The sequence below is a fragment of the Oncorhynchus kisutch genome, linkage group LG27 (assembly GCF_002021735.2).
Source record: "Oncorhynchus kisutch isolate 150728-3 linkage group LG27, Okis_V2, whole genome shotgun sequence".
NCBI classification, from domain to species: domain Eukaryota; kingdom Metazoa; phylum Chordata; class Actinopteri; order Salmoniformes; family Salmonidae; genus Oncorhynchus; species Oncorhynchus kisutch.
Genome location: NC_034200.2, coordinates 14,622,199 through 14,642,281, shown reverse-complemented (window position 1 = coordinate 14,642,281; position 20,083 = coordinate 14,622,199).

The following is a 20,083-nucleotide window of genomic DNA, read 5'->3' as shown; positions in this document are numbered from 1 at the left end:
TACTGTTTTAGGTTTGTTATTATGGGGCATTGTGTGTAGATTGATGAGACATTTAAAAAATATATATTTTAGAATAAGGCTGTAACCTAACAAAATGTGGAAAAAGTCAAGGTGTCTGAATTCTTTTTGAAGTCATACTCAGACTCCTGAGTGGCATAGCGGTCTAAGGCACTGCATCTCCGTGCTGGAGGCGTGACTACAGACCCTGGTTCATCATCCGGGTTAGGATTTGGCCGCCGTAGGATCTCCTTGTAAATAAGAATTTGTTCTTAACTGACTTGCCTCGTTAAATAAATATACAGTTGAAGTCGAAAGTTTACTTACGTTGGAGTCATTAAAACTCGTTTTTCAACCACTCCACACATTTCTTGTTAACAAATGATGGTTTCTGCAAGTCGGTTAGGACATCTACTTTGTACATGACACAAGTCATTTTACCAACAATTGTTTACAGACAGATTATTTCACTTATAATTCACTGTATCACAATTCCAGTGGGTCAGAAGTTAACATACACTAAGTTGACTGTGCCTTTAAACAGCTTGGAACATTCCAGAAAATGCACCTGTGGATGTATTTCAAGGCCTACCTTCAAACTTATTATCTCTTTTCTTGACATCATGGGAAAATCCAAAGAAATCAGCAAAGACCTCAGAAAAAAGATTGCAGACCTCCACAAGTCTGGTTCATCCTTGGGAGCAATTTACAAATGCCTGAAGGTACCACGTTGTAAAAACAACGTTGTACAAACAATAGTACGCAAATATAAACACCATGGGACCACGCAGCCATTACACCGCTCAGGAAGTAGACGCGTTCTGTCTCCTAGAGATTAACGTACTTTGGTGCAAAAAGTGCAAATCAATCCCAGGAACAACAGCAAAGGACCTTGTGAAGATGCTGGAGGAAACAGGTACAAAAGTATCTATATCCACAGGTAATCGAGTCCTATATCGACATAACCTGAAAGGCCGCTAAGGAGGGAAGAAGCCACTGCTCCAAAACCACCATAAAAAAGACAGACTATGGTTTGCAACTGCACATGGGGACAAAGATTGTACTTTTGGAGAAATGTCCTCTGGTGTAATGAAACAAAAATAGAACTGTTTGAACATAATGACCATCGTTATGTTTGGAGAAAAAGGGGGAGGCTTGTAAGCCGAAGAACACCATCCCAACCGTGAAGTACGGGGGTGACAGAGTCATGTTGTGGGGATGCTTTGCTGCAGGAGGGACTGGTGCACTTCACAAAACAGATGGCATCATGAGGCAGGGAAAAATATGTGGATATATTGAAGCAACATCTCAAGACATCAGTCATGAAGTTAAAGCTTGGTCGCAAATGGGTCTTCCAAATGGACAATGACTCCAAGCATACTTCCAAAGTTGTGTCAAAATGGCAACAAAGGACAACAAAGTCAAGGTATTGGAGTGGCCATCACAAAGCTCTGACCTCAATCCCATAAAAAAATTGTGGGCAGAACTGAAAAAGCTTGTGCGAACAAGGAGGCCTACAAACCTGACTCAGTTACACCAGCTCTGTCAGGAGGAATGGGCCAAAACTCACCCAGCTTATTGTGGGAAGCTTATGGAAGGCTACCCGAAACGTTTGACCCAAGTTAAACAATTTAAAGGCAATGCTACCAAATACTAATTGAGTGTATGTAAACTTCTGACCCACTGGGAATGTGATGGAAGAAATGTTTTATTTATTTTATTTAACCTTTATTTAACCAGGTAGGCCAGTTGAGAACAAGTTCTCATTTACAATTGCGACCTGGCCAAGATAAAGCAAAGCAGTTCGACAGATAAAACGACACAGAGTTACACATGGAGTAAAAACAAACATACAGTCAATAATGCAGTATAAACAAGTCTATATACAATGTGAGCAAATGAGGTGAGAAGGGAGGTAAAGGCAAAAAAGGCCATGATGGCAAAGTAAATACAATATAGCAAGTAAAATACTGGAATGGTAGTTTTGCAATGGAAGAATGTGCAAAGTAGAAATAAAAATAATGGGGTGCAAAGGAGCAAAATAAATAAATTAATTAAAATGAAATACAGTTGGGAAAGAGGTAGTTGTTTGGGCTAAATTATAGGTGGGCTATGTACAGGTGCAGTAATCTGTGAGCTGCTCTGACAGTTGGTGCTTAAAGCTAGTGAGGGAGATAAGTGTTTCCAGTTTCAGAGATTTTTGTAGTTCGTTCCAGTCATTGGCAGCAGAGAACTGGAAGGAGAGGCGGCCAAAGAAAGAATTGGTTTTGGGGGTGACTAGAGAGATATACCTGCTGGAGCGTGTGCTACAGGTGGGAGATGCTATGGTGACCAGCGAGCTGAGATAAGGGGGGACTTTACCTAGCAGGGTCTTGTAGATGACATGGAGCCAGTGGGTTTGGCGACGAGTATGAAGCGAGGGCCAGCCAACGAGAGCGTACAGGTCACAATGGTGGGTAGTATATGGGGCTTTGGTGATAAAACGGATTGCACTGTGATAGACTGCATCCAATTTGTTGAGTAGGGTATTGGAGGCTATTTTGTAAATGACATCGCCAAAGTCGAGGATTGGTAGGATGGTCAGTTTTACAAGGGTATGTTTGGCAGCATGAGTGAAGGATGCTTTGTTGCGAAATAGGAAGCCAATTCTAGATTTAACTTTGGATTGGAGATGTTTGATATGGGTCTGGAAGGAGAGTTTACAGTCTAACCAGACACCTAAGTATTTGTAGTTGTCCACGTATTCTAAGTCAGAGCCGTCCAGAGTAGTGATGTTGGACAGGCGGGTAGGTGCAGGTAGCGATCGGTTGAAGAGCATGCATTTAGTTTTACTTGTATTTAAGAGCAATTGGAGGCCACGGAAGGAGAGTTGTATGGCATTGAAGCTTGCCTGGAGGGTTGTTAACACAGTGTCCAAAGAAGGGCCGGAAGTATACAGAATGGTGTCGTCTGCGTAGAGGTGGATCAGGGACTCACCAGCAGCAAGAGCGACCTCATTGATGTATACAGAGAAGAGAGTCGGTCCAAGAATTGAACCCTGTGGCACCCCCATAGAGACTGCCAGAGGTCCGGACAGCAGACCCTCCGATTTGACACACTGAACTCTATCAGAGAAGTAGTTGGTGAACCAGGCGAGGCAATCATTTGAGAAACCAAGGCTGTCGAGTCTGCTGATGAGTATATGGTGATTGACAGAGTCGAAAGCCTTGGCCAGATCAATGAATACGGCTGCACAGTAATGTTTCTTATCGATGGCGGTTAAGATATCGTTTAGGACCTTGAGCGTGGCTGAGGTGCACCCATGACCAGCTCTGAAACCAGATTGCATAGCAGAGAAGGTATGGTGAGATTCGAAATGGTCGGTAATCTGTTTGTTGACTTGGCTTTCGAAGACCTTAGAAAGGCACGGTAGGATAGATATAGGTCTGTAGCAGTTTGGGTCAAGAGTGTCCCCCCCTTTGAAGAGGGGGGGGGATGACCGCAGCTGCTTTCCAATCAATAAATGAGCTAAGACAGGGAATTTTTACTTCTTTGCGACTGGGGAGCAGTATTGAGTAGCTTGGATGAATAAGGTGCCCAGAGTAAACTCTCTGCTACTCAGGCCCAACAGCTAGAATATGCATATAATTAGTAGATATGGATAGAAAACACTATGAAGTTTCTAAAACTGTTTGAATGATATGAGTATAACATAACTCACATGGCAGGCAAAAACCTGAGAAAGAATCCAACCAAGAAGTGGGAAATCTGAGGTTTGTAGGTTTTCAAGTCTTTGCCTATCCAATATACAGTGGCTAAGGGGTCATATTGCACTTCCTAAGTCTTCCACTAGATGTCAACAGTCTATATAACCTTGTTTCAGGCTTCTACTATGAAGGGGGAGCGAATAAGAGCTGATCGACTAAGGGTCCTGGCAGAATGCCATGAGCTAAGTCACGTGAGCGAGCGGCTGTGATAGCAAGCTCCGTTCCTTTTAATTTCTAAAGATAAAGGAATTGTCTGGTTGGAATATTATTGAAGATTTATGATAAAAACATCCTAAAGATTGATTATATACATTGTTTGACATGTTTCTACGAACTGTATTGGCACTGTTTTGACTTCTCGTCTGAACTAAGTGCCTGCGCCTTGTGAATTTGGATTTGTGAACTAAACGCGCATACAAAAAGGAGGTATTTGGACATAAATGATGGACTTTATCGAACAAAACAAACATTTATTGTGGAACTGGGATTCCTGGAAGTGCATTCCGATGAAGATCATCAAAGGTAAGTGAATATTTATAACACTATTTCTGAGTTTTGTTACACCTCTCATAGGTTGAAAAATGGCTGTATGTTTTTCTGTGGCTAGGCGCTGACCTAACATAATTGCATGGTGTGCTTTTAACGTAAAACTTTTTTGAAATCTGACACAGCGGTTGCATTAAGGAGAAGTTTATCGTTAATTGTGTGTTTAACACTTGTATCTTTCATCAATGTTAATGATGAGTATTTCTGTAATGTGGCTCTCTGCACTTTCACCTGATGGTTTTTTGAGACAATGCGTTTCTGAACATAACGCACCAATTTCAAATGAGGTTATTGGACGTAAAGATGAACTTTATCGAACAAAACACACATTTATTGTCTAACATGGAGTCCTGGGAGTGCCATCCGGTGAAGATCATCAAAGGTTAGTGATTCATTCTAACACTATTTCTGTCTTTTGAGACACCTCTCCTTTGCAAAATGGCTGTATGTTTTTCTGTGGCTAGGTGCTGACCTAACATAATCGCAAGGTGTGCTTTCGCTGTAAAGCCTTTTTGAAATCAGACACTGTGGCTGGATTAATGAGAAGTTTATCTTAAAATGGTGTTTCATACTTGTATGTTTGAGGAATTGTAATTAAGAGATTTCTGTTGTTTTGAATTTGGCGCCCTGCAATTTCACCAGCTGTTGGACAGGTATGACGCTAGCATCCCACATATCCCAGAGAAGTTAAATGTCAGGAATTGTGAAAAACTGAGTTTAAATGTACTTGGCTAAGGTGTATGTACATTTCCGACTGCAACTGTATATACAGTGCCTTGCGAAAGTATTCGGCCCCCTTGAACTTTGTGACCTTTTGACACATTTCAGGCTTCAAACATAAAGATATAAAACTGTATTTTTTTGTGAAGAATCAACAACAAGTGGGACACAATCATGAAGTGGAACGACATTTATTGGATATTTCAAACTTTTTTAACAAATCAAAAACTGAAAAATTGGGCGTGCAAAATTATTCAGCCCCCTTAAGTGAATACTTTGTAGCGCCACCTTTTGCTGCGATTACAGCTGTAAGTCGCTTGGGGTATGTCTCTATCAGTTTTGCACATCGAGAGACTGACATTTTTTCCCATTCCTCCTTGCAAAACAGCTCGAGGTTGTTTGTGAGGTTGGATGGAGAGCATTTGTGAACAGCAGTTTTCAGTTCTTTCCACAGATTCTCGATTGGATTGAGGTCTGGACTTTGACTTGGCCATTCTAACACCTGGATATGTTTATTTTTGAACCATTCCATTGTAGATTTTGCTTTATGTTTTGGATCATTGTCTTGTTGGAAGACAAATCTCCGTCCCAGTCTCAGGTCTTTTGCAGATTCCATCAGGTTTTCTTCCAGAATGGTCCTGTATTTGGCTCAATCCATCTTCCCATCAATTTTAACCATCTTCCCTGTCCCTGCTGAAGAAAAGCAGGCCCAAACCATGATGCTGCCACCACCATGTTTGACAGTGGGGATGGTGTGTTCAAGGTGATGAGCTGTGTTGCTTTTACGCCAAACATAACGTTTTGCATTGTTGCCAAAAAGTTCAATTTTGGTTTCATCTGACCAGAGCACCTTCTTCCACATGTTTGGTGTGTCTCCCAGGTGGCTTGTGGCAAACTTTAAACGACACTTTTTATGGATATCTTTAAGAAATGGCTTTCTTCTTGCCACTCTTCCATAAAGGCCAGATTTGTGCAATATACGACTGATTGTTGTCCTATGGACAGAGTCTCCCACCTCAACTGTAGATCTCTGCAGTTCATCCAGAGTGATCATGGGCCTCTTGGCTGCATCTCTGATCAGTCTTCTCCTTGTATGAGCTGAAAGTGTAGAGGGACGGCCAGGTCTTGGTAGATTTGCAGTGGTCTGATACTCCTTCCATTTAAATATTATCGCTTGCACAGTGCTCTTTGGGATGTTTAAAGCTTGGGAAATCTTTTTGTATCCAAATCCGGCTTTAAACTTCTTCACAACAGTATCTCGGACCTGCCTGGTGTGTTTAGGTGCAGGTGCATTTATACCGAGACTTGATTACATTGTATTTATCATCATTAGTCATTTAGGTCAACATTGGATCATTCAGAGATCCTCACTGAACTTCTGGAGAGAGTTTGCTGCACTCAAAGAAAAGAGGCTGAATAATTTTGCACGCCCAATTTTTCAGTTTTTGATTTGTTAAAAAAGTTTGAAATATCCAATAAATGTCGTTCCACTTCATGATTGTGTCCCACTTGTTGTTGATTCTTCACAAAAAAATACAGTTTTACATCTTTATGTTTGAAGCCTGAAATGTGGCAAAAGGTCGCAAAGTTCAAGGGGGCCGAATACTTTCGCAAGGCACTGTACATTACCAGTCAAAAGATTGGACAGGCCTACTCATTCTGTCACACCCTGATCTGTTTCACCTGTCTTTGTGATTGTCTCCACCCCCCTCCAGGTGTCGCCCATCTTCCCCATTATCCCCAGTGTATTTATACCTGTATTCTCTGTTTGTCTGTTGCCAGTTCATTTTGTTTCGTCAAGCCTACCAACGGTTTTCTCTTGCTCCAGTCTTTCTCTAGTTCCTGTTTTCCCAGTTTTGACCATTCTGCCTGCCCTGATCCTGACCCTGCCTGCCGTTCTGTACCTTTCGGGCTCTGATCTGGATTACTCACCTCTGCCTGCTCTTGACCTGTGGTTTGCATGCCCCCCTGATTTTGTTATAAACATTTGTTACTTCGAAACCGTCTGCATCTGGGTCGTCTCCTGAGCCTTGCCACATTCAAGGGTTTTTCTTTTTTAAATATTTTCTACATTGTAGAATAATAGTGAAGACATCAAAATGATAAAATAACACATGGAATCAGGTTGTAACCAAAAAAATGTTATGGACTGTATGTGGATAGAATATATGGTATATCTGAAGAATACATAGGATATAATTGTCACGCCCTGATCTGTTTTACCTGTCCTTGTGCTTGTCTACACCCCCCCCCCCCGGTGTCTCCCTTCTTTCCCAATTATCCCCTGTGTATTTATACCTGTGTTCTCTGTCTGTTTGTTGCCAGTTCGTCTTGTTTGTTCAAGCTAACCAGCAATGTTCCTGTCAGCTCCTATCATTTCCTCGTCCTCCTGGATTTCTGATCTCAACAATAAACATTGTTACTTCGACAGTCTGCATCTGGGTCTTACCCTGAGTCCTGATAAGAATAGTATATGTACAGCAATAGTTGGATAGGATGGCCGTGACTAGAATACAGATATATGAAATGGGTAAAGCAATATGTAAACATTATTAAAGTGACCAGTTATTCCATGTCTATGTACATAGGGCAGCAGCCTCTAAGGTATAGGGTTGAGTAACCTGGTGGTAGCCAGCTAGTGACAGTGACTAAGTTCAGGGAGGGTACTGGGAGGTCGGGTAGTGATGGCTATTTAACAGTCTGATGGATTTGAAATAGAAGCTGTTTTTCAGTCTTTCGGTCCAAGCTTTGATGTGCTTGTACTGATCTCACCCTCTGGATGATAGAGGGGTGAACAGGCCATGGCTCGGGTGGCTGAGGTCCTTGATGATCTTCTTGGCCTTCCCGTGACACTGGGTGCTGTAGATGTCCTGGAGGGCAGGCAGTGTATTCCTGGTGATGCGTTGGGCTGACCGTACCACCCTTTGGAGAGCCCTGCAGTTGCGGATCATAGCTTTCACCTGGTCAGTCTATGTCATGGAAAGAGCATAATGTTTTGTACACTCAGTGTATGTTGTTTTCTAGAGTGTATAAAAATGACTTCAGCATATGTACTTTGGATGTTGCCCACATTGATCGTGTCCCTTCTTACAAATATCTGTGCATCGGGATAGAAGACCATGTCTTTTAAAACTATACTGTTAGCTATACTGAAGAAGCACAAAAAGGGGCTTCTTGCATGGAAATTCCTGCTTCCTGCCTCTCGCTTAATGCTAGAAAGTCGATCATTCAATCGATGGTACCTACCGGTCCTACACTACGGCGCCACTTCTTTAAAGCCATTAGATGCAGTTTACGATAGTGCACTTAGTTTTATTATGGGCTACAGGTTCAGTACACATCACTGCATTCTTTACCAGGCTGGCCCTCTTTGATGTCACGTAGGTTGATTCATTGCTCTTTTTTCATTTATAACACTCTCTTACAAAAACTCCCGCTGTGCCTGACATAAATAATAACTTTTAGATGTACGAGTTACCATACCCGGTCATGGCTAACTCTGGAAATCCCTTCAGTCTCCTCAGAGTTAGGTAAATCAGCTTATAGTTTCTTTGCACCCAATGTATGGAGCAATCTTGCAACAGAGTTCCCTACAATGTGGTGATGCCTCTCGGGCAGTTAAACATTTTGATTGGGAACCTCTTTGCTGAGGAATGTGATTGTTTATCTTGAGTGTGTAATTTTTTATATATTTTTTTATATATTGTATTTTGTAAATTGTGTGTATGCAGGACTGCCTTGCAAAAGAGACCTTGGGACTCCTTGTCAAAATAAAGGTAAAATAAAATATACAAATTGAAACATATCCATCCTCCCCAAAGTAAAATTACAAGGTAAAAGCACAAACTGGCATAGTTAGTGTAAGGTTTGTTAAAATGAGTCTTTAAGCCCAGTATATTTTTGCTTAGGCCTTAATGGCCATGAACATCCTGTAGCCACATGGCTTCTACATTAAAGAACATTAGGCTGAACGAGTGGCCTGGACACCGCTGGTTCACTCAACCCCACGGGTAGTAGTGTTTTGATGGTGGAGGGGCGGCACACATTTAAGTCCCTCAAAGTCTCAGTACTACTCAATGGAACAGCTAATCAAATGGCTACCCAGACTATTTACATTGACACCACTCATTTTTACGCTACTGTTACTCTCTGTTTATTATCCATGCATAGTCACTTTACCTCTACCTACATGTACATATTACCTCAATTACTTCGACTAACCTGTGCCCCCACACATTGACTCTGTACCGGTACCCCCTTTAAATAGCCTCGCTACTGTTATTTTTTAAATTTTAAATTTATTTTTACTTTAGTTTATTTTAGTAAATACTTTCTTACCACTTATTTTCTTAAAACTGCATTGTTGGTTAAGGGCTTGTAAGTAAGCATTTCACTGTAAGGTCTACACCTGTTGTATTCGGCGCATGTGACAAATAAAGTTGGATTTGATTTTTAATTTGATCTGAAACACATTTCTTTTGAAGGATAAGACCTACATTTTCCTAGGCTTGAACACACAGTGCCCATCATATCCACATGTAGGGCTACTTACTGTGCCTTGAGGTTTTTGATACTAAAGATGTGTTTATATGAGTGGTGCCTTTTATATGAGTGAAAATCTCAAGATCCTATACAACTACCACAGTAAATTTGAAATGATCATTGAATTGTTCTGGCAGCATTAACCCACAGCCTGGGGTGTTTATGATACACTCTCTTTAGTTTGTTTGTTAATCTGTTTATCATATGTCTGTACAAAGCCTAGAGTGGATTATTGTGCTGTCTACAATAGCTTCCTGCTTGCGTGTTCTTAGAGAGAGAAAGACGTTTCTGCTCATCTGAATTGCGCTAGTACCTGTGCAAGATCTTCCGATCATATATTGGAGTGCCTTCTTCTCTTTTCCATCAGAAAACATCGACTCACATTCGCCTCTTATCTACATCTTAAAAACTATTCTGATATTCTGGACTTTGCAAACACACATTACTAGAGAGAGACTGGGAATATTGTTTTCTGCTGCTGGAGTGGAGTACATCCTTTTAAATGATACCCATAATGAGTTTATAATATGCATCTGGGCTACCTCCTCTCTACTTTGATGTCTTCCAAATGGCCCGGGTGTCATCAGCAAAACATGTAGGCACTTTCCCGCCTCATTGACTCCCAAATGTATTTTAAATATCATTCCTGGTAACGCAATTATTTAAAACGCTGAACTAAACACTTACTAATGGGGAAAAAGACAGTGACTTCGATAAATTCATTTCTCAAATGGTATGCTTTCTTTTATTTTTTTCTCCCTTTTTTTTTTTACTGAAGCGGGGACGACAGAAACACATATCTGTGGTCATTCTAAATCTTTTTACTTCCTCATTCTCCATTTACCAGCAGCTGTCTGTCTGTATGGGGTTTCTGCATTGTGGTCAACCTCCTCAAACGACAGTTAGCCACTGGACATTGAAAACAGCTAATGAGCTAATGAGTCTGTAGCTCTTCATTTATTCTTCATTAATGCAATTAAGGAATTAGTTCCCTCTGATTACCAGGATCTTAATGCAGTTTTGAGTACTACTAACTATGGAATCATGCATTTATAAAGTGGATGGAATGAAATTAGCTATAGCCCTCCCTTCAGGCAGTAAGCTACATTCATAATGGCAAGTACGCAAGTACTTCAGAATCAGAATCCGTCATTATGTTTAGGGGCCAGTGGATTGCAGAAGTTTGCGGGCAGGGACTACCTTCATTGTGAAACTGTAGCCTGTGATGGTGCAGTCAAATCACTCATCTAAAGACCTATTTTAGTCATAAGGGGTCACCATGGAAACAGGGCGGGAGACGAGGGGCTAATGGGGCCCCCTTAACAAGCTGACACTTCCCCTGTGCACTTTTACTTCCTCATAGAATTCCTAATGTGTCATTTGAGCCTTGGCCTATAAGGCATTTGGAGCGCTATATGACACACTCAGTATGCCTCTGTGTAAGCTCTTCTTTGAGAGGCCATTATGGGCCACAAATGCCTGGCGAAGGCAGCAAAGGCAGGCCTATGACTCATACCCACATTTGATGCCAATCAAGGTCCTCAAAGAAGTGCTTAGCCTACACCAAGACATGTCGGATGCCAGTCCAACCAACCTCAGTCTCCATCGCATCACTTTGTTGCTAGAAATATTAGGGAAAACAAAAATGCATTTATAGACCCTTTGAACTGTTGGTTGATGGAAGCTCTGTACAATTCTGTGAAGGCATGATTACTTTCTCCCCCCTATAAACCCCTAAGCCCTAAACTCATGGCCTAGCCTAGGCCCTATAATGTATTGTGTCTGTCGTTACGGATTCCAATTGTCTTCCCTATAATGCACTGATCGCCATGCAAATGTCCCCTTGCTTCATTATGACAATTGAGAGGTTCATATTTCAACCTAATAGTTCTTCTATAACTTTAACCATCTATCTCAACCTCATTTCATTGCGAGTGCTGTTAATACGCTCTTCCCCGCCAAGTGGAACATTTTCTAATGATGCAGCTCTCTCTCGTACCCAAAACAAGGCAGGCGAGCCCGGTGCTTCTGCATCAGTCACTAATGTATCCATCCATAATGTGTTTATAACACTCTCCCTAAAGGAGACAGCAATGACTACAAAAGAGCGAGAGCCGGGCTGGAGTGGGGATCTTATGGGGTTGGTGGTGGGGAGCATGATATACACAGGCAGTCGAACAAATGATGGTCATGATGATAATAATTTACAAAAACACTACTGCCAAGCTATTAATGATGGCATCAGATCACACCCGTGGTAATATGTCCATAGATGTGATGTCATTAGCAACATATCAAGAAGACACATCGGAAATGGATGCCATGAGTGTGATAGGGGGAAGAGAGACTGTCTGGTATACAAGCATATTAACTCTGAATGCTGATTGACTTTCTGGGCTGTTGATAAGGGTAATAGCTACAAGTCTGGGGGTAATAGGTATATGTATGGGGTGATGTAAACATTATCCTAATTGTAAAGACCTCCATCATTTCATTTTCTCCTCATTAGACTTCATTAGTGTTATTATGTAGTAATCAAAGACTATTCAGTGAATTCTTATGATTATAGGCTAGACGTGTATTATTCAATTAGAAAATGTAAGCAAGAGGCTGTATCACTTGCATTCTCTTTGGCTTGTCTTCCACGTTGAATGTCAGCAGCCCAACAAAATATATTTAGGTGGTTTATAACATGACATACTTAACCTATCGATGCATTCTTTTCCTCCAAGGTTCTCAGGTTGATATGTGGAGGAGAGAGGCATGGATTTATTATATTTGTTTAAGATATTGCTTTGACATATGACTAATTGTGTAGAAAGCAAGTAAATGAAATTTGATCCAAATTAATTACTGCATTCTAAAATATATCAGGCTAATGGTTTATATTCTATGGGGCCTTTTCTTAGGCTGTGTTTACACAGGTAGCCCAATTCTGATTGGGCTCTGAAAAAGATCTGATGTGATTGGTCCAGAGACCAATTAGTGGGAAAAATATCAGAATTGGGCTACCTGTTTAAATGCAGCCATATATTGCCCTCTATATTGGGGAAGGGCAGGGATAGCACACATTTTTATCCTCACAGTACTGGTTCTCTAGATCTAATTTATCTTCTACAAATTCTTCAGCTCACACTATAGAGCTTGCCAGTCCTAAAAAACAGAAATGAGTTGCTTCTGGTTCGATCAGCCATCTCTATGGGGAAAATTAAATGGGGGAAAAATGGCTTTTGGGATGAATGCAGAAAATAAGTTCTGAGGTTAACAAAGGCTTAGGAGATCTTCATTCTATTCTATCAAATCAATCAGTTAACATGACCTTTATGAATGATGACGCTTTTTATATGCTGTGTGATTTATTTATTACATAAAATGCTTCAAAACTCACAAAAAGTGACGTTAGCTGATGAAAATTCTCATAGAAAATGTATAGAATCTCCTAAACCTGTGTTTACCACATACCTTATTTTCGGCATTTATCCAAAAACACAAAAAAACTCCATACATTTTCCCATGGGCTTTAGCTAACGAACCACGATGGAGTAACTGCCTAAAAAAAGACACCATTACTATCGCTCCCTATACTAAATCATTCATATGGTTGTGACATAATTGTGACATAAACCACAATTTATATAACATAAAAAAATCGATTGAGGGAAACCTTTTCAAGCAACCATTTACGACTTATACTTTTTTTTTACATTAAAAGATTGACATAGCCCATGAATCAGATAGGTGCAGCGATGTAAATTGAGCTACATGACCAAAAGTATGTAGAACAAACTGTTGCCAGAGTTGGAAGCACAGAATCATCTAGAATGTCATTGTATGCTGTAGCATTAACATTTCCCTTCACTGGAACTAAGGTGCCTAGCCCGAACCATGAAAAACAGCCCCAGACCATTATTCTTCCTCCACCAAACTATACAGTTGGCACTATGCATTCGGGCAGGTAGCGTTCTCCTGGTATCCGCCAAATCCAGATTCGTCCATCAGACTGGCAGACGGAGAAGCGTGATTCATCACTCCAGAGAATGCGTTTCCACTGCTCCGGAGTCCAATGGCGGCAAGCTTTACGCCACTCCAGCCAACACTTGGCATTGCGCATGGTGATCTTAGGCTGCTCGGCCATGGAAACCCATTTCATGAAGATCCCGGCAAACAGTTATTGTGCTGAAGTTGCTTCCAGAGGCAGTTTGGAACTCGGTACTGAGTGTTGCCACTGAGGACAAACAATTTGTACGTGCTACGCACTTCAGCACTCGTTGATCCCGTTGTGTAAGCTTGTGTGGCCTACCACTTCACAGCTCCTAGATGTTTCCACTTCACACTAACAGCACTTACAGTTGACAGGGGCCTAAATTTGACAAACAGACTTGTTGGAAAGGTGGCATCCACGTTGAAAGTCACTGAGCTCTTCAGTAAGGCCATTCTACTTTCAATGTTTGTCTCCGGAGATTGCATGGCTGTGCGCTCATTGTTATACACCTGAGAGCAACGAATGTGGCTGAAATAGCCAAATCCACTCATTTGAAGGTGTGTCCACATACTTTTTATATATAGTTTACCTGCAAGGGGTCTGGGTATAGGTTGCCAATGTTATGATGAGGGTATTTGATGTACATGCTTTGACTAATAGGCTAAATAATGTTCACAACAAAACATGACTAAAGCAATGGTCCCATCTAGTGGTGAAAAATGAACATTGCAGAAGTTTTCAATTAAATCACGAGGACATAATTTTTTTTATTTCACCTTTAACCAGGTGGGCTAGTTAAGAAAAAATCCTAATTTACGACTGCGACCTGGCCAAGATAAAGCAAAGCAGTTTGACACATACAACATAGCTACACATGGAATAAACAAACATACGGTCAATAATACAGTAGAAAAAGTCTATATACAGGCAATAAATAGGCCATGGTGGCAAAGAGATGAGTCAACCTCAATATTAGTCAGTGGTGCATCCCTGGTTGCAAACCTGCATGTTGTATAGCCTAAATGGTGTTTTTGTGGCGCTTGATGTACTTTAGTTTCTTTTACACTTTAAAACTGTTGCATTTAGTGACAACGTTGGTCCCATCGACACGGCGTGCTTGGCCAGCTCTAGGAAGTCGGACTGTGGTCTGTACCTCTCAGCAGGTGATGGTTGAGCGCTTGTTGTACTGGGTCAGACAAGATGCTTCAGTTGCAATGTGCTAAAACAGGTCTTTGACAACAGCCTGGTGTCACACACTAGACGTAACATAGTAAATGTAAACTTGCAAACTCAAATTAGTATGATTTGGTATACGTTTGGTATGGTTATAACACCAACATCAAAGGTTGTGTGTGCGAATCCCATCATGGCCAACTTTAGCAGCTTTTCAGCTACTTACTACTTTTTCAGTTATTTCACAACTACTTAGCATATTAGCTAACACTTCCCCTAACCTTTGAACCTAATTCCTAACCTTAACTCCTAGCCTAGCTAACGTTAGGCAGCTAGCTAACATTAGCCACCTAGCTAATATTAACCACAATAAATTGGAATTCGTAAAAATCTTTTTGATAATTGATAACATATTGTACGTTTCGCAAATTCGTAACATGCACAAATCGTAATTTGTAACATATGATACGAAATGGATGATGAACATCGACAAATGAATACATACCATACGAAATGTAACATTACATACTACTATAAATGATTCCCGGATTTACATACAGAATCAAACGTAATGCTCTAAGACCAGGTTGCAGCCAAAGGAATTCGTCACGCTCATTGCCCTACTGGAGATGCCGGTGTCGGGATGGACCTAGAGCCAAAGAAAGAGCACGTTATCAAGTTGAAGAAAATAACACACAGCAAGTGGTTTGATACATCTTGCCTATGAGGCACATTATGATAGATAGGCAAACTACAATCACAGATGATAGGTTAAAAATATATTTGCTATAACCTCGTCTCTTAAGCAAAACTTTATTGATATAAAACACGTAAGTTTCGCTTCTCTTGGCAAGAGAACATCCCTGGTCATCCATACTGCCTCTGATCTGGCGGACTCTCTAAACACAAATGCTTTGTTTAAAAGTATGTCTTGAGTGTTGGATCGTGCCTCTGACTATCCGTCAATAAAAAAATACAAATTAAATTTTGCTGTCTGGTTAGCTTAATATAAGGAATTTGAAACGGTTTATAATTTTACTTTTCATACAGTACTATTTAGCAATTCCATTTACCTTTGATACTTAAGTATATTTAAAACACCCCCAAATTAAACTTTTACTCACGTAGCATTTTACTGGGTGACTTTCACTTTTACCTGAGTCATTTTCTATTAAGATATCTTTACTTTTACTCCAGTATGACAATTGAGTACTTTTTCCACCACTGCCCTTCTTTTTGGTTACATACAAGTTTCTAAAATGAATAAGGATGTAAGATACAAGAGAACAAACAGTACAGGGTAGCCTAGTGGTTAGAGCGTTGGACTAGTAACCGGAAGGTTGCAAGTTCAAATCCCCGAGCTGACAAGGTACAAATCTGTAGTTCTTACACCTGAACAGGCAGTTAACCCACTGTTCCTAGGCCGTCATTGAAAATAAGAATTTGTTCTTAATTGACTTGCCTAGTTAAATAAGGGATACAAAAAATAAGACCTACCTTTTGATACAGACAAAATAAGATCAATTGTATTGAGATACTGAAGGCACTCTTATGGTCTATTGCATAGCAGCCTAATTCCCACCTCATGAAGCCGTCGCCATCACTTGATTTTAATTAGTCAACAGCTCACGTGGTGTCCTGCACATATTTCTATATTGGCAGATACACAAATCAGTCTGTCATTCATGCGCAATCCGCTGGGTGTCGCGCGTGCACCAGCTTTGTACGCATTAATAAGCATTGCATCAATAACAGTCATTATCACCTCAAGTGGTTTTAAGATTGTGTAGTAAGTGATAATACATTTTTCTTGTACAATGGCGATAGTGGTCACAGTGCACAATGGTCCTTGACAGTGTGTATAATTTGTATGAAAGTTACATTTTCAGCATTGCAAATTGGATGAATATTTTTGTTATCCATCATTGGACGATTCCTTTAGTTCAAGAGACACCAAAACAGCATTCAATCATACAAGGTACACATTTCTTATTATTGCATGCAAATAATGTAGGTAGTCTATCATGGTTATTTCCAGTCTTGGGTTTGCAGTGTGGTTGTACAGTACCACTGAGCTTATGGTCATAATTTAGAGTGTGGGGGAAAATAGCATTTTGCCAGGATTTGCACACAAAAACAGCAAGGTTACTGTAAACAACTGTTGTGGGAATGTCTGTGGTCTGCTCAAATCAAATGTTATTGGTCACATATGTTGTGTACCTGAATAATACGTAGGATAGAATAGCATATTTACAGCAATAGTTGAATAGGATGGCCTTGACTAGAATACAGTATTATACATATGAAATGGGTAAAACAGTATGTAAACATATTAAAGTGAGCAGTGTTCCATTATTAAAGTGGCCAGTGTTCAATGTCTATGTACATAGGGCAGCAGCCTCTAGGGTGCAGGGTTGAATAACAGAGTGGTAGCCGGCTAGCGACAGTGAATAAGTTCAGGGCAGGGTATTGGGTGGAGGCCGGGTGGTGATGGCTATTCAACAGTCTGATGGACTTAAAATAGAAGCTGTTTTTCAGTTTCTCTGCCCCATCTTTGATGCACCTGCACTGACCTCGCGTTATGGATGATAGTGTGGTGAACAGGCCGTGGCTCGGGTGGCTGAGGTCCTTGATGGTTTTCTTGGACTTACTGCGACAACAGGTGCTGTAGATGTCCTGGAGGGCAGGCAGTGTACCCCCGGTGATAGGTTGAGCAGACCGCGCCACTGTCTGGAGAGCCCTGCGGTTGCCATACCAGCCGGTAATACAGCCCGACAGGATGCTCTAAATGGTGCATCTGTAAAAGTTTGTGAGGGACTTAGGAGCCAGGCTGAATTTCTTCAGCCTCCTTAAGCTGTTGCGCCTTCTTCACCACACTCTCTGTGTGGGTGGACCATTTCAGATTGCCTCTGATGTGTACACCGAGGAACTTGAAGCTTTTCACCTTCTCCACTGCGGCCCCGTCGATGTTGATGGGGGCGTGCTCCCTCTGCGGTCTCCTGAAGTCCACGATCAGCTCCTTTGTTTTGTTGACATTGAGGGTTATTTTCTTGGCACCACTCAGCAAGGGCCCTCACTTCTTCCCTGTAGGCTGTCTCGTCGTTGTTGTAGGCTGTTTCGTCACTGTTGTGTTGTCTGCAAACTTGATGATTGAGTTGGAGGCGTGCGTGGCCACACAGTCATGGGTGAACAGGGAGTACAGGAGGGGGCTGAGTACGCACCCTTGTGCGGCCCTTGTGTTGAGGATCAGCGTAGTGGATGTGTTGTTGCCTACCTTCCCCACCTGGGGACGCCCCATCAGGAAGTCCAGGACCCAGTTGCACAGGGCGGCGTTCAGACCCAGGGCCCCGAGCTTAATGATGAGCTTGTCGTTTAATATGGTGTTGAAGGCTGAGACATATAACAATGTGTTCATTTTTTAAAAAGTGTTACATAACCTAGCATCACAGTAACATGTATCGGTTCTGTTTGTGACTGTGTCAGAATGGTCAAGGAAATGATCTTATACCCACAGAAGGAGCGTCACGTCCACGTTCAATTCACTACTATCTAAAGAGGGTCTTTGCGGTTAGTCAGAATTAAATCCATTTGACATTTCAGATGGGAAACCATCTGCCCTGTATTTTGTGAGTCTGTGACAAGGTCTTTGTGACAAATAACATATGTGTGACGCACAGGAGGCTGCTAAGGGGAGGACGGTTCATAATAATGGACGGAATGGAGCTAATGGAATGGCACCAAACACTTGGAAAGTATATGTTTGATGTATTTGATACCATTCCACTGATTCCGCTCCGCCCCCGCCAATCCTCCCAAATTAAGGTGCCACCAACCTCCTGTGGTGTGACGTCCATATGTTGCCATGTCATATCTCCCAGCGCCTATCACAGGACTATAGACCTTGTATGTTGATGAAAGTCCATGTGTCTGTCATTGCAGGAGTAGGACAGTTTCAATATGCATTTGGCATATCATTTGAAGGTAAGACTCTTTTAGGTTTGTTTTTGCCATAAATGTTTCATCATTAGACTGTCCTGTTTTGTGACACATACAGTAGGCCTGTCTAAACCAGACTTGATCAAACATAAAATGGCATTACATGCAATGCATTCTAGATTATTTCCCCAAATGAAAGAATCATCCCATGGTTTTAATGATTTCATGCACTTGACTGGACTATGATATGGAGATTAACAATCCCTTTTATAATGAATGGTGTAAAAGGAGCAAATAATTTTGGTATCACCACTTTACCAGGACTTGACTAGTCGAAGCTGGGGTATACTCATGAGTCCGATTCCGTTGCAAAACGTTTTGTCTGTTGCAAAATGTTTTGCAACAGTAACAGTTTACTCCAAACGGAAAATGTTTAGCAACAAAGACGAGAGTTTCTGTTGGACAAATTCAGGTAAGTCTCTCCCCGTTTTGTTCTGTTTGTTTCCTTTTGGTTCCTAGAGTAGACCAAATGTTTTGCAACGGTCTGCGACTAATGAATACACTCCTGAAGTGTTCTGTCCTACAAAGGCAAAATTAAGTAACTACTGTACACTTTTGGTCCAAATTGAATGAATACTGAAATTAGGCATTGTAGCAGTAGAGGCTGCTGAGGGAAGGACAGATCATAATAATGGCTGGAATGGAGTGAATGGAATGATATCAAAACACATGGAAAACATGAGTTTGATGTATTTTATAATCATTCCACTCATTCTGCTCCAGCCATTACCAAAAGCCTGTCCTCCCCAATTAAGGTGCCATCAACCTCCTGTGCTTTGTATAATTTAAAAAAAATCTTGCGACAAAGTGGCCTGGTTAAATTGTGCTCCGTTTCAGAGAAATAGATTGTGAAATTTGTAGTAACTACAAAATTCAAGCAAAAATCAAGGCAAGCATTGCTTTGTTCCACTGTGTTTTGACTGCAGTTACCTTCTCTGCTATACAAAGGAAAAGAGCAGTAAATGGCCTTAAAGTTTATTTGCTGTCCAGCCAAGTATGTTGTAGGTAGATAATTGATAAAGCACTGATGTATCATCTTATTATGAAGTAATTTGTTATGCATATCATCCATGACCACTGATTTGACTTATGATCAAAAGTCAAATAAATTACCATAGAAAGCAAAACAGAAAAACAAAAAGAAAGTTGGATAAACACATTTAGATTGTAGATAAAGTACAGTAAAACATTTGCTTTAAGAATAAGTAACAGTAACTGTAACAACATTCTACATAATGAAATAGTCCTTACCTTGTGTAAAAGTGCTTGAGGGTTACTACAATAAAACATGAAAACATAACATGAAACCATTAAATCTCAAACTGTTTTCATCAAACAGAAAAACAACAAGAACATTGGATAAACACATTAGATTGTAGAT